This window comes from Cnephaeus nilssonii (genome assembly GCF_951640355.1).
Source record: "Cnephaeus nilssonii genome assembly, chromosome: 10".
NCBI lineage: Eukaryota > Metazoa > Chordata > Mammalia > Chiroptera > Vespertilionidae > Cnephaeus > Cnephaeus nilssonii.
In genome coordinates, this window is record NC_137081.1 from 62,310,520 (window position 1) to 62,325,418 (window position 14,899).

A 14,899-nucleotide genomic window follows, 5' to 3' on the forward strand; every position below is an offset into this window, starting at 1 on the left:
GGCAACTACAGAGGTCTTTTCTCCAGACCTCTTCATTCTCTGGAGTTTTTTTTCTTTTTTCTTTTCTTTTCTTTCTTTTTTTTTTTTTTAAATCTGGCTGCTGAGTTTCAGGCAGTAGGATGGAGAAAGAAGCTAAGAGTCTCTGAATTCAAGAAATAGACTTTAACCTTTCTTTTCATCCCTACACTTCACTCTTTCCCTGTCATTTCCCAGTGTCCCTAGGGTTTCTTAGGTTGAATTTCTCTAGACAGTAAACCTCCCTCATTGTATTGGGTAAAAAGTTACCTGATAAAAGGAGTTGTCAAAGGGACTTGGGCAGGGAGAGTTACCTCTTCCAGCCTGTTTCTAATTCTACCTTCTTTGACACTGGTACTTCTAAATAGGAAAACTTATAGAGATGTAGGGACACAATAACTTTTTTAAACTTGATTTTTATTGTTGATACTATTGCAGATGTCCCCATCTTCCCCACCCCCACTTTTGCCAACCTCCACTCAGCCCTAGCTCCTCATTTCCCTCTGCCTATCACCAAACTGCTGTCTGTGTCCATGGGTTATGCACATATGTTCTTTGGCTAATCTCTTCACCTTTTTATTTTACTTTTTTAATTTAAATTCTTTATTGTTGAAAATATTATATATGTCTCCTTTTTCCCCCATTGACCTCTCCCTGCCTGCTCCCACTCCCCAGCACATGCCCTCACCCCCCTACTGTCTTTGTCCATTCCATTGGTTAGGCTTATATGCATGCATACAAGTCCTCTGGTTGATCGCTGACCCTCCCTCCGACCTTCCCCTGCCTTCCCTCTGAGGTTTGATTGTCTATGATGCTTCTATATCTCCGTATCTATTTTTGTTCATCAGTTTATGTTATTCATTATATTCCACAAATGAGTTAGATCATGTGATATTTATCTTTCTTTGTCTGCCTTACTTTGCTTAAGCATAATGCTCTCCATGTCCATCCATGCTGTTGTGAATGGTAAGAGTTCTTTCTTTTTTATAGCAGCATGGTATTCTACTGTGTAGATGTACCACTGTTTTTTAATGCACTCATTTGCTGATGGGCACTTAGGCTGTTTCCAAATCTTAGCTATTGTAAATTGTGCTGCTATGAACGCAGGGGTGCATATATCCTTTCTGATTGGTGTTTCTGATTTCCTGGGAGTGGGATTACTGGGTCAAATGGGAGTTCCATTTTTAATTTTTGGAGGAAACTCAATACTAGGTTTTCCACAGTGGCTGCACCGGTCTGCATTCCCACCAGCAGTGTATGAGGGTTCCTTTTTCTCCACATCCTCACCAGCACTTGTCCTTTGTTGATTTATTGATGATAGCCATTCTGACAGGTATGAGATGGTACCTAATTGTCATTTTGATTTTCATCTCTTGGATGATTAGTGACTTTGAGCATGTTTTTATGTCTCTTGGCCTTCTCTATGTCCACTTTCAAAAATGTCTGTTTGGGTCCTTTGCCCATTTTTGGATTTGATTGTTTATCCTCTTTTTGTTAAGATGTATGAGTTCTCTATAAATTTTGGAGATTAGATCCTTATCGGCTATAACATTGGCAAATATGTTCTCCCATGCAGTGGGCTTTCTTGTTGTTTTGTTGATGGATTCTCTTGCTGTGCAGAAGCCTTTTATTTCTGGGTTCTCTGTTCTGTTTCATTGGTCTATATGTCTGTTCTGTGCCAGTACCAGGTAGTTTTGAGAACAGTGGCTTTGTAATATAGCTTGATATCTGGTATTGTGATCCCTCCAACTTTGTTCTTCTTTCTCAAGATTGCTGCAGCTATTCGGAGTCTTTTTTTTTATTCCAGATGAATTTTTGGAGAGTTTGTTCTAGGTCTGTGAAATATGCCATTGGTATGTTAATGGGGATTGCATTGAACCTACAAATATCTTTGGGTAGTATGGACAGTTTAATGATGTTGATTCTACCAATTCATGAACATGGTATATTCTTCCATTTGTTTATGTCTTAGTCTATCTCTTTTTTCATTGTCCTGTAGTTTTCAGAGTTACAGGTCTTTTACATCCTTGGTTAAGTTTATTCCTAGGCATCTTAATTTTTTTGGTGCAATGGTAAATGGGATTTTTTTATTTTTATTTTTTCTTTCTGTGAATTCATTATTGGTGTATAAAAAAGCCATAGATTTCTGGGTGTTTATTTTATATCCTGCTACATTGCTGAATTCATTTATTAAGTCTAGTAGTGTTTGATGAGGTCTTTAGGGTTTTCTATGTACAATATCACGTCATTTGCCAATAATGACAGTTTTACTTCTTTTTCAATTTGGATGCCTTTTATTTTTTCTTCTTGTCTGATTGCTATGGCTAGCACTATTTTGAACAGGAGTGATGAAAGTGGGCATCCTGTCTTGTTCCTGTTCTAAGGGGAAATGGTTTTAGTATTTTCCCATTGAATCTGATGTTGGCTATAGGTTTTTCATATAAGGCTTTTATTATGTTGAGTTATGAACTCTTTATTCCCACTTTGCTGAGAGTTTTTAGCAAAAAAAGAATATTGAATTTTATCAAATGCTTTTTCTGCATCAATTGATATGATCATGTGTTTTTTGTCTTTCACTTTGTTTATGTGATGTATCACATTTATTGATTTGTGGTTATTGTACCAGCCTTGCATCCTTATTAATTCCATCTGATCTAGTGAGTCATTTGGGACTGCTGTTTCTTTGCTGAATTTTTGTTCAGAGGATTTATCCAATGGTGTCAATGGGGTATTAAAGTCCCCTACTATGATTGATATCTTCCAGAAGTTTTTTTTTTTATGTAATCAGGTGCTCCTGTATTGGGTGCATATATGTTTACCAGAATTATATCCTCTTGTTGAATCGATCCCTTTAATATTATGAAGTGACCTTCCTTATCTCTTGTTATGGCCTTCACTTTGAGGTCAATTTTGTCAGATATAAGTATTGCTACCCCAGTTTTTTTTTTCATTTCCATTTGCCTAGTTCATAAGTTGATGCTCAACCACTGAGCTACACCAGCTGGGCATTTACTGTCTTCTTTTTTTCCTCTCTTACTGTCTATATTTTTGCTTCCTAGTGCATAAACTCCTATCCTCCATGGGTCTCTGTGCAAGCAGTTTCTCCTTCCACTGCCATTATCTGATTTGTAGAGTTCTGAAAGCAAAGTTCTCCAAATTGTAAAAGACCTGTAGTATACTGGTAACAGTTTATTGGTTTAGTTTGTTTAGTTATAACAAAGGTATGTCAACATTAGTAAAATTCGTATTTTAAGAAAATGTATATTGCTACTTCAGTTGATTTAGGATGGTTCTAATAATTCTTTAGTCAATTGCTAGTTTGCTTGTTTAAAAATTGAGATATAATTGACAGATAGCATATTAGTCTCAGGAATATGCATAATGATTTCACATTTGTATATGTTGCGAAATGATTACCACAATAAGCCTAGTTATCATCCATCACCACACAGTTACAATTTTTTTATTCTTATGAAGAGAACTTTTAAGATCTACTTTCTTAGCTAGTTCATTTTTAATAAGAATTGAGGTGTCTGGTTTTGTATTTGTGCAATTTTGCATAGATATTTATATGAAGAAGAAGATACAGTAACCCAAACATATAGAGATCACAAAGAAGATACAGTAACCCAAATATATAGAGATTGTATGTTTTTACAGAGCTGCAAAAGAAAACACCATTGGTTTATGAATTCAAACTCATTTTCTGATATAAATGAGAAAAAAACCCCACATGCTTTTTCCAGTGGTTATGAATACCTGATGATGATTAACCCATCAAAATATTACTATTTGGGCATTGGGATTTGAAAGAGAGGAACAAAAGACAGAAGGAAAAAAAAAAATAAAGAAAATGCTCAGTGACAAAGAGAGGAAATTATGTTCAACCAGACTGCAAGACTCAAATTTGGTTAAACTGATGGTGTGCCGATATTCTAAGGCTGATTACTTCCTCCCCAGGGGAATGTTATAAACAAGGATTTACTATCAAAATATTTTTTATTTGTCTGAAAACTAATTTGCCAAGACTGGAGATCAGAGGTATGGAGCAGATGGGAAAAGCAACCTGTTCCTCTGCCTCTAAGGGATCGGCTGTGGAGAGAACGGGCAAGTGGGATGGAAATGTCACATGAGCCCTGAAGCTCCATAAATAGCAGGAAAGAAGACAACACTAACCTCCCAGCTCACAAAGTCGCTCCCTCTTCCAGGAGGTGTTAAACGTTAATGGCCATTTCTATAATGAGGGGCAAGAATGGCTCTTGGCAGCAGAGCTGCCCAATCGTGGGGGTTGTGTTGGATTTTCAATAGCAGCACGTTCCACAACTTTTTCTTTCCTGTTCCTTTTATCCCTCTCTGAATCTTCAGCCTGAAGGTAATAAAGTGCTTCCTTTATCACTCTGTGCCCTTGAAATATTTATCTGATATTTAAATAAAAGATTACTGCTACAATAGTAACGCTGTTCCTACGTATACTCAGTCTTCACGAGGGAAAGGGAAAGCCTAATGAATAAAGCAATACCAAGACATTTGGCAATAAACTTTACAAATAAGAAACGCTACAATAAGTCACAGCTTGTTTACAGCATGTAACTCACAGACGATGCTTGGCCTGGGACTAAAACCTCAGCAACAGTTGGCCTTTGTAATAATAATTTGGACAATAAGTTTAAAAGGTTTGTCCATTGACTTTGGCTGGTGGGCAATATACAGATCATGTATCATAGACAGGTACACTGAAAACCTACATAATCTTATTAACCAATGTCACCCCAATAAATTTAATTTTTAAATAAAGAAAAAAGATTTTTTTCACCCTTTAAGCATTTGTGAATACAGTCTTGCCACCTTGCTGATTCCAAGTGGAGTCACAGAAAATGATGTGAATTTATTACGGCAGTTTTCTCAGGATCCAGTTTACTCCATCCTTTTTGTCTCAGGTTTTATTACATAAAAGCTAAATATAGGTGGCTTCTAATTCTACCTGCTTGGTTGCAGGGAGTTTAATCTTTTGATGAGGAACCCTTCCCAAGCACTTCTTGGGATAAATACGAGTGCCATTATGAGTCCACAAATGAGCCCTTGCCCTCACTAATTGCCATGGAAGATCACCTGGAGACTGCCACCAAGTCCCAACAGAGCCACAGTCTCTGAGTGGACATTCTGTTTCGATTGCCGTAACTATTGTCTCAATGCCATTGCAACTGGACAGTCAGTGCTCAGCCTCAGCAATCCAGTGAGATGGGAAGGAGAACACTCCTTCTCTGTTGCTCTCACAGAGGAATGAAAGCAGGGAAATGCCTTATCAAGGTTGGCTGAGCTCATAATTATTTCAGAATTTAGTGAGCAATACTCCCAATGCACTCACAGCTCCTGCCTTTGGTAGTGTGCATATATCCTAGGATTGTTGGAATGGGACTAGCTCCTGTCCAAGCTATGCTAGAATCATCAACTGTCCTCCACTACTTAGGTTGTTGCATAGTTAAGTTCACTCTGCAATTTCATCTTTCTTTCCCACAAATCTTTCAGGGATCCCCATTGCTCCTCCTTTAATCTCTCTTTTATCAGGGTCTTCTCAGGCTGCTAAACAGGTCTCAACATCAAGTGTGCACAGTCTTCAGCGTTTATGCCAGAAGGCTTTCTAGCATCTATTGCGATTCTGTGACTGTCAATAGACATGTGGAGAGACACATTGCCTTAGTCTATTGGTCAGGAGAGTTCCTTCTAAGACACATTCTATAATTGCTTCTTTATTACAAAATGTACAGAAAAAATGATAATTTTGGCCTTCCATAGATTCTATGCATCAAAAGGATATACCTTTTGATGCATAGAATCTGAGGATATTTTTTCCATTGATTTTTAGAGAGAGTGGAAAGGGGGGAGAAGGAGAGATACACATGCCCTGCACGTGCCCCAACCAGGGCTGGGGATCGAACCTGCAACCCTTTGGTCTGAGATCTGATGCTCTAACCACTAAGAATAACTGGCCAAAGCAAAATAATATATCCTTTTAAGTTTAATTTTTTATTACTTTAATAGACTTATTTATATAGCAGTTTTTGGTTCACAACAAATTTGAGTGGAAGGTACAGAGATTTCTCATATGTATAATGTAAAATGAATATAAAAACAAATGCATAATGACATCTATCCATCATACAGAGTATTTTTACTGAGATAAAAATCCCTTGTGCTCTGCCTATTCATCCTACCCTCACTCCTACCCACTGGCAAACACAGATCTTTTTATTATTTCTATAATTCTGCTTTTTCCAGAATGTCATATAGCTGGAATCATACATTATTTAGCATTTCAGATTGGCTTCTTTCACTTGGTAATATGCACTGTATATTTTTATGCATTTAAACTTCCTCCATGTATTTTCATGGCTGGATAGCTCATTTCTTTTCATCACTGAATAATATTCCATTGTCTGGATGTCCCACCACTTATTTATTCATTCATCTCTCATAAAGAATATTTACATTTACAAAATAATAAGTTATTGTTAATTTGAAGTAGAGTTACAGAAGCTAACATCCATCTTACAAGGCAATATTCTCTGGATTCATATTTCTCTATCCCTACTGTACTTTCCCAATAATATCTCTGTTTTTGTCCTTTTCCTTCCTTGTTGGTGGTTGCATGTGGTTGCCATATAACCAACATTGTATTGGGTATGGAAAGAAATAGGTTAAATCTATTTTCACTTGCTTTTGTCCAATGTTATTTGCCGGGGTTCTTGTTCCAGCATTAAGAAGGGTTCAACAATCTGGATAAAGGATCCGTGTGTAACTGAAGTAAGAGTCCAGAGATGAAAGATAATTTTGAAAGGCATTGGGTGTCAGAGGAGCTTTAGCTGAAGGAGCTAAGTTCTCTTTGTCTCAGGACCTCTTGCTTTTTATTAACACAATTTGTCCTAAGGCAAGGTGGAAATATACACTTCAGAGGGTAGGGTTTTGTACAGAAGCATTGTCAGATTGGGGAATAGCCTATGGCTGTTCAGGTGTTTGGCCAACAGGAGGCAATAACATGTAGATTAAGATGCCCTGAGCTGTCTGGCAGCAAACAATCATCCTATTCAGGTTTGGGGGAAATGCCTTTAGCCATTCCAACAGGTGATAACATATGTGACTCAGCCCTTGTTGAGTGCCCAAGTTCCATCAACCTTTTGATGAAACTCTTGCAATTATGACATGCTGGAACTGGCTTCCGGCAGTTATTGTTATTCATGTTACTCTGAGATGGAGCCTAAAGTAGAGACAGTGGCATGTAGCTGTCCCAGCAGGCACTGAAGTGTTCCTGATTCTTCTGTCCACTTGCTTTTTAAAAATCTTAAATGTATTTTTATTGATTTCAGAGAGGAAGGGAGAGAGAGAAACATCAATGATGAGAGAGAATCATTGATCGGCTGCCTATTACATGCCTCCTACTGGGGACTGAGCCGGGAACCCTGGCATGTGCCTGACTGGGAATCGAACCATGACCTCTGGTGCATAGGTTGACGCTCAACCATTGAGCAACACAGCCAGGCTTGACTCTTCTATCCACTTTAGACTCAAGGAAAGGGAGGCAGATGAGGAGGGAAAGAAGGAAGGATGAGGACGTCATCATTTGATTCTGGTCCATTTGATATTGGCAAAGAAATGAGTGCCTCTGAGCAGCAGGCGATGTCTAAGAGTACTGAGGCTGCCTGGAAGATGAACAGATAGCAGAGCCACTCCCTGCGGAATTCTGGCATGGAGAATGGTTTAAGTCATTGTTTCATCTTGGGCAGCTTACATGAAGTGTTTCTCATGGTATTTGTGACACGAGACAGTGATGTCAGAAACTGGGATGATGAGTTCCAGCTGTCAGACCCTCTATCCAAAGTGAGATTTCGAGACTCAGTCTGCTTCACGGAGAGGAGATACCTCACTTACCTGCTATGCAGTTTGGCATCCTGAATTGAGATATAAATTGTACTCAGTATTAAAAATATTTTCCCTCTGGGCACGCCCCCCCCCCCCCCCCCGCCCATTTAAGCTGTAACATTTTTACAGCTTCACTTCTTTTGCTTATTCTAAATGGATTTTTTTTAAGGGAAGGAGATTTATATTTTCATAAAATATTATTTTGATTAACAAATATATCTTGCTTTTTATAATCTTCAGATAATAATGCATACTTACATTTAATAATTATATAACATTTAATAATTCTAAATCAGATGTGAAATCATTAGAGAGCATCATAGGTTGTTAACGGGAGAGAGCTCTCTCATGAATGAACCTATCCACAAAACAATTCTGTCCACATTCCATCTTTTACCCCTGCCTTTTTGCCCCCACTTCAAATAGGATTTGAGGTCTTAGGTATACTTCTTGCTGCTTTGCTATTAATTCATTATATACACAATTATATGAGGATTATAATAATACCCTCAAGTAAAATCTCCTTCATAATTGAATGGCAGGATAGGGGTCCTGGTTAACTAGTGCTCCCTTATGAAATGCCAAAATTCACCTTATAGGAACATTTTTTACTATGCATATATTTGTGATCAGTCTTACTCTTCCCATAAAGGTAGGATCAACATTGTCTATGTTTTTTTCCTCTGATTATTATTTTTTTTGCAAATCTAGACACTAGCCAGTTTCATAACCAATATTTATTGCCACATGTACCCATTAGGGCTCCCATTTAATGATCAATCAAATGATCTCTGGTACATGGAGCCCTCATTTCTCAATATTATCTTTTTCATCAATAACTTTTGAATAAAGTATGAACTTATATGATTGGACCCCCACAAAAAAGAGATGCCAAGCTCTATTCTTTTAAATTAATGTGGTTGTTTTTCTTTTTCTTTCTTTCTTTCTTTCTTTCTTTCTTTCTTTCTTTCTTTCTTTCTTTCTTTCTTTCTTCCTTCCTTCCTTCCTTCCTTCCTTCCTTCCTTCCTTCCTTTCTTTCTTTCTTTCTTTCTTTCTTTCTTTCTTTCTTTCTTTCTTTCTTTCTTTCTTTCTTTCTTTCTTCTTCTTCTTCTTCTTCTTCTTCTTCTTCTTCTTCTTCTTCTTCTTCTTTTTTTAGAATTGCTCTGCAGGATTATTAAGGATCTTTAAAATCGTTACTAATTTAAATTTACCTCTAATTTGCCACATAAAATTTAGCTTTCTTAGTTTAGCCTCCTCATCAACAAAGCTGACAAAATATATGAATAGCCAGAATGCAGAATAAATTTATCTATCATTGTATCCCTCTCTATTACCATCATCCAATCTTGGCAACAACATGAAAGGAAAAGGAGTATTTGATGTAGAAAATATTTCTGTAATGACAAGGTAAATAGTTTCACAATTTGGCTTATCAGTATTGGAGATTTAAAATTCATTCAGTCATTAAACAAATGTTTATTATGCACATACTATGTGCCATGTTCTGTTCTAGGTACTTGAAGTAGGGTGCAGATATCCTGGAGTATAGCCACGATGGGGTAGATTATAATAAAATGTAAATAATATAAGGTCAAAAGCCATGGATAAAAATAAAACAGACTAAATGGCTTAGGCTGCAGGTAGCTGAAGGTGGCTAGGTATTACCAGTGGCCCTCCAGTCTGATTACAGGAACATATAACCATAGTTGCCTGGAGCTTGGGGAAGTCACTGTTGAGAAGGTTGATCACAGCATCAAGACTGACCAAATAGAGTCCTCACATATTTAGGGTCATGAAATGGGGTGACTTGATCAGAAATTTGGCAGCCTGGTGAGAAGAGTAAACAATAGAGCATAAAGATAAGACTAGTCCTTGGACAGACTTGGGTTTGATACCATTGTCAATTTCCAGGGTCACTAAAGGGAGAGAAAGAGCAGTTTTCCATTAACTGAATTACCCAGAGAACTTGTGCAGGACCACTGTGGAGGGATCCACATTGCCAATAAACTATTAGGTTCACTGTGATCACTTGGGTGGGACTGTCATCTTAGTAGGGTTCCTCTGGAAAAAGGAAGAGGGTGGCAAGTGATAGGGGAGAAAACGTGGCTTGTGTCAATTGAAATCTTTGGATACGTGGAGATGCTCCTAGCGATTTGACCAAAGTGGAACTGCCAGGACCACTCCTGCCTGGAAAGCAGGAAAAAGGGCACAGGCTCTTGTTCAGTATTGTTGCTCGGCCAAGTGTGGGCGTTGGAGGCAGAGTTAATCAAGAAAAGAGAAAACAATCAAGATAGGTGATGTGCAGACTGGCTTCCAATCAGAGAGCAATTTTCACGGAGTCATACTGCTGACTGAGCAGTGAGACAGTTTACCGCTCGGAAACTGAACTTTTCAGAGCAGGAACGGCAGATGGATCTGTCCTCAAATTGTGCCTTCCGCCACCAGGAGACTTAAATAAACCTAAGAAATGCTGTGGGGAGGTTCACAACATTATGAATGCAGTTAATGCCACTGAATAGTACACATAAAAATGGTTTAAATGGCAAATTTTATGTTGTATATATCATATAATCCATTTTAAATTGAATTAATTTAACAATTAAAAAATAGTGTAGTATACCAGAAGCCATTGAATTGTACAGTTTAAATGGGTGAGTTGTATGGTATGTGAATTATATCTCAATAAAGCTATTTATTTATTTATTTTTAAAAAGCTGTGGAGTGCATTTTGTTTTTACAATTTAAAAAATGGGTTAATTTTTCTGTAATTTTCTACAGGGTATGTCACATAGGCTGCCCAGTGAATACCAAGAATTTGGTATAATGGGAACCACATTAATCCCAAGGTAGGTGACTATACAAACACAGATGAATACATTATTTCTAGTATTTTTGGCAATGTGTTCAGTTGAAGGAGAAAAAAAAAATTGACTGAAATATGGGACATATGTGTTTATGGGTAAGATTCTCACTTTCTTATTCTTCATTGGCCAAAGACTGTGTGTTACTCTATACCCAGCCGAACAAAGATGCGCTTGTAAATATCTCATCAATACAGAATCTGACAAGATCAGATAATAGACTTTTGCTAATTAATATTTAATGGGCCTATGGATTTTTCCTCAGCAGCTGGAGTGCTAAATAATAGTCAATTAGCAAATGTGTTAATTAACTCTAATTACACAGCACGTGAGCTTCTCCAAGGAGTTTTCCTTTATAGATTTACACACGAGTGTTCCACCATTCTTCTTGAACACACCAGGCAGCTAATTAATTGATAAGTAATTTTTTTTCTTCTCTCTAAAACATATATTTAAAAACAAAATCCAGTTTAATACTTGGTGACTTTAAAAATGACATTTAAGTGTGTAAGGTGAATCTGATGTCAGCTTTTTAAATAGACTTCTCTTAATCACTTGGCGCTTTTTCATTTATGTGTGAATGAGGAAGAGGAAAAGAGCATTTTGAGTTTTGTGTATAGGTGTATGAGGTGTACATGAAAGAAACAGAAAAAAAAAGTAACAGAAAAAAGCAGGGGAGAGAGTGAGCAAGGGAGGAAGGAAAGAAGAAACAGGAGAGAAAGAGACAGTGGAGAGAGAGATAGGGAAGGATGGAGTGAGGAAGAGAAGGAAGGAGAGAGAAAGCAGAAGGAAAGAAGGAAGGAAGGAGGGAAGAAGGGAGGAAGGAAGGGAGGAAAACAAACTGAAAAATATGAGGGAAGCTGATTCTTTGTGAGGAGTTGGGATCAGCCTGGTTTGACTTACAATATGCAAAATTATGAACTCCAGGAGCAAGGGTAATCAATATGTACCATGCAATTAACAATAATCTTCAGAGCTTTGTGTGCCAGTTAAAGAAAACACTTCTGAACATTGTATAGGGCCTGCCATTGGGGACAGAGAATGCACTGAGGAAAGAAATTAGCATAGCAGCTTTGCAATGGTCTGGCATGAGTTGTGAGATCAAAGGCTATGGATGGCAGCAGCCTGCTCCAGGGGGGCCAGCAGCCCTGCCACCATTTTAGTGCCCCCAGGCCTCTGCTCAAGGCATTTGTGGAGAAAGCCCCCAAGGGGACTCCGAGGGAACAAAGTTGTTTATTTCTTTGTTCAAACAAGATTATGTGCATGGAATTCAATTCAAAGACTATTCATTTGAGGAAGTCTACATCACCAAGCTTCCCTCCCTCTCAGTTCACCTCTGTTACCCTCTGCTGAGACCCTTGAATGTTGGTTAGCTACAAAGAATGTTTAGGGAAAAAAATGTTAAAGTTGATTCTTTGGAATGGACTTGTTTGATCATTTCAGTAAGGCTCAGAGGAGCTGCCAGCTTTAGCAAGTACACAATGCCTTTTTCCTCTCTCTTGTGGCATCAGAGTTACCAAATTCTCATTAAGGGCTCTATAAAGGAACAGAGAAAAAGACAATATTGTGAAAGTGCACACTGAAAAGTGCCAAGCTTTATTTATCTGTTTATTGTGTTGAGAGGTAATATTTACCCTTTTTGTGGTTTGAGAGAGTGGGCGCCTTAGAAGAATGTGAATCTGTTCTTGTGAGTTAGCAACCCCTTTGAATTGCTAGCATGCAGTACACTTGGTTCTGGAGGCCTGGGAACTGGTCTCCTGGTTTTGTTGTGGTTTGGGGGCCTAGTTGAGAGCCATGTTTGGAGAAGGCTTTGAGCCTGTGCCCGACGACAGTGCTAAAAACCCGGTCTGGGAGCCTGATCTGGGAGAATTATGGAGCAGGAAAGACAAAGGTCCGGGTGGTCAGCAGTCATGGTGCCACTGGTCTCACTGCACCATCTGACATCTCCTCAGCCTTCCTCTGTACTCCAGCCATTGCTGTGGCAACCTGCTGCAAGTGGATGTGACTTGAGCCTCTGATGAATCACATTCTGTTCAGGGGCTTCTCTGTTACCTTGTGGGACTTCAGCAGGGCCCAGGCAGCCTGCAGAAACCTGGGAGTGCATGGAGGTTCAAAACCCCAGGGGCACTTCTGTCAGCTTTGCGTCCTTGTGGGGAGTAAGGCTTAGCTGTTCAGAGTGCTGATCCGCTGGGATGCATTGGCTTCCTGCCTTCCCTGTATCCTGGTTCCTGGGCCCCGACTCCTGTTCCCTAGGATCACTCCTGCACTCAAGTTCAACCACTGACCCACGCCAGCCAGGCTTTTTAATTTATTTTTAATTAATATATTTTTATTGATTTTAGAGCAGAAGAGAGAGGAAGAGATAGAAATATCAATGACGAGAGAGAATCATTGATTGGCTGCCTCCTGCATGCTCACACTGGGGATCGAGCCCGCAACCTGGGCATGTGCCCAGACCAGCAATCGAACCTTGACCTCCTGGTTTATAGGTTGATGCTCAACCACTGAGCCACACTGGCCAGGCTCCACACTTTTTCTTGAACTGAATGATAATAGAAATTCAAGGAAAGATCCTGTCATGAATTTGCAATATTCATACTTGATAAGTGGAGCGCAGGGTACTGGATGATGAACCATAGTTCAACAACAGACCACAGAGAAATTGAAATAGAGAAGTTTATAACTTACAAGTCCTGAAGGAAGTACCATGCACACCTTGAGGGGCCACATGGGAGGTCAAGGCAGAGAGCATATAGAAATATGAGACCAGGACTCCTGTTTACTAGGGTTCATAGATGGAGTGCGTTGGGATTCTTGTGTTAAGGCCAACTTGGTCAATTCAATCCAAAAGAACAGGGTTTTGGTAAGCCCCATTGGGGTCTTATTTAAAGGGTGCACGGCGAAGAAATTGGGAGGTGTGAAAGTCATATCAGGGATTTAAATTTGCTTGTAACTCTGTGAGCTGTTATCTAGGGCATGGGCTTGTATGAGGCATTAGTTTAAGGTCCTAGCAGGCCACTTACTCCCGACCCCCCACCTCACTCCCTCTCAAAAAAAAGATGCCAAGGCAACAGTACCACAGAGTAGCTAAGTTAAACTCTTGAGAGACCCACCTCTTTGAACCTAAAGCTTCTCTATGGGAGGAACTGTGTTTTTCTCTTCTTCATGTCTGTTCACACATGAAGCATGATGCTTTCCCAAATAGGTTATCCAGAGAGCTTTTCCACTAGCTCCTGGTGAAGTGCAAGAAAATTTACTTGATCTTTTAGGGTTCAGATTTCTCACTTGTAAAACGAAGGTGTTTCTCTAGATGTCCTATAGGGTTCTGGCCAGCTCGCACATTCAGTGCCTTAATTAAATATTGAACCTAACTGAAATGAACTAAATTTCAATCTAAGTCAAGACACATTGAATTTGTACTTTCCTTGGCATTTGGAAGTTTTCCACAAACAACTCCTGATACTGCTTATCCTCACCTAACTGGGGAATCAAACAGCCAGTTAATGCAGCCAGCCTTCTTCCTTCAGCTTAAGCTATTCCTGTGGATCAGATTATGAGAGAGAGAGAGAGAGAGAGAGAGAGAGAGAGAGAGAGAGAGAGAGAGAGAGAGAGAAGGTAATGCAGAGCAAATGGTGTCAGACCCAGGGATTTCATTGCTGTTGGTGTCCATGTCGCATGTAAACAAGCGTCACAGAGTGACCAGAGTTAACTGAATCCATCTTCACGGAATGTGAGAGCAGGGATGTGGGTGAGAGAAGCCTTGTAAATTTTCAATAATCAGGCAAAACTTTATGGTGGGTATTAGGAAAGAAAACTTATTTCGTCTGTTAGGGACACAAAGGCCTGGGTGGTTCACTGAAATAGGAGGACCCAAAATGAAGGATAAGGAGGGAAACAGGATGAGAAAATTACCTAAAGCACATTTCTCTTTGCATCACTGTGTACAAGTGGTCTGCCTCTGGTTCCCTCGAGGTTGTAACCCACGTGCTGAAATAGAGAAGAAGCCACACAAACTGTTTGGAATGGGGGATGAAACCCAAAACACACCGCAGCATATCCCCAAAGTGCCTTTCGGCACAACCAAAAGGGACCACTGGGTACACTGTTCT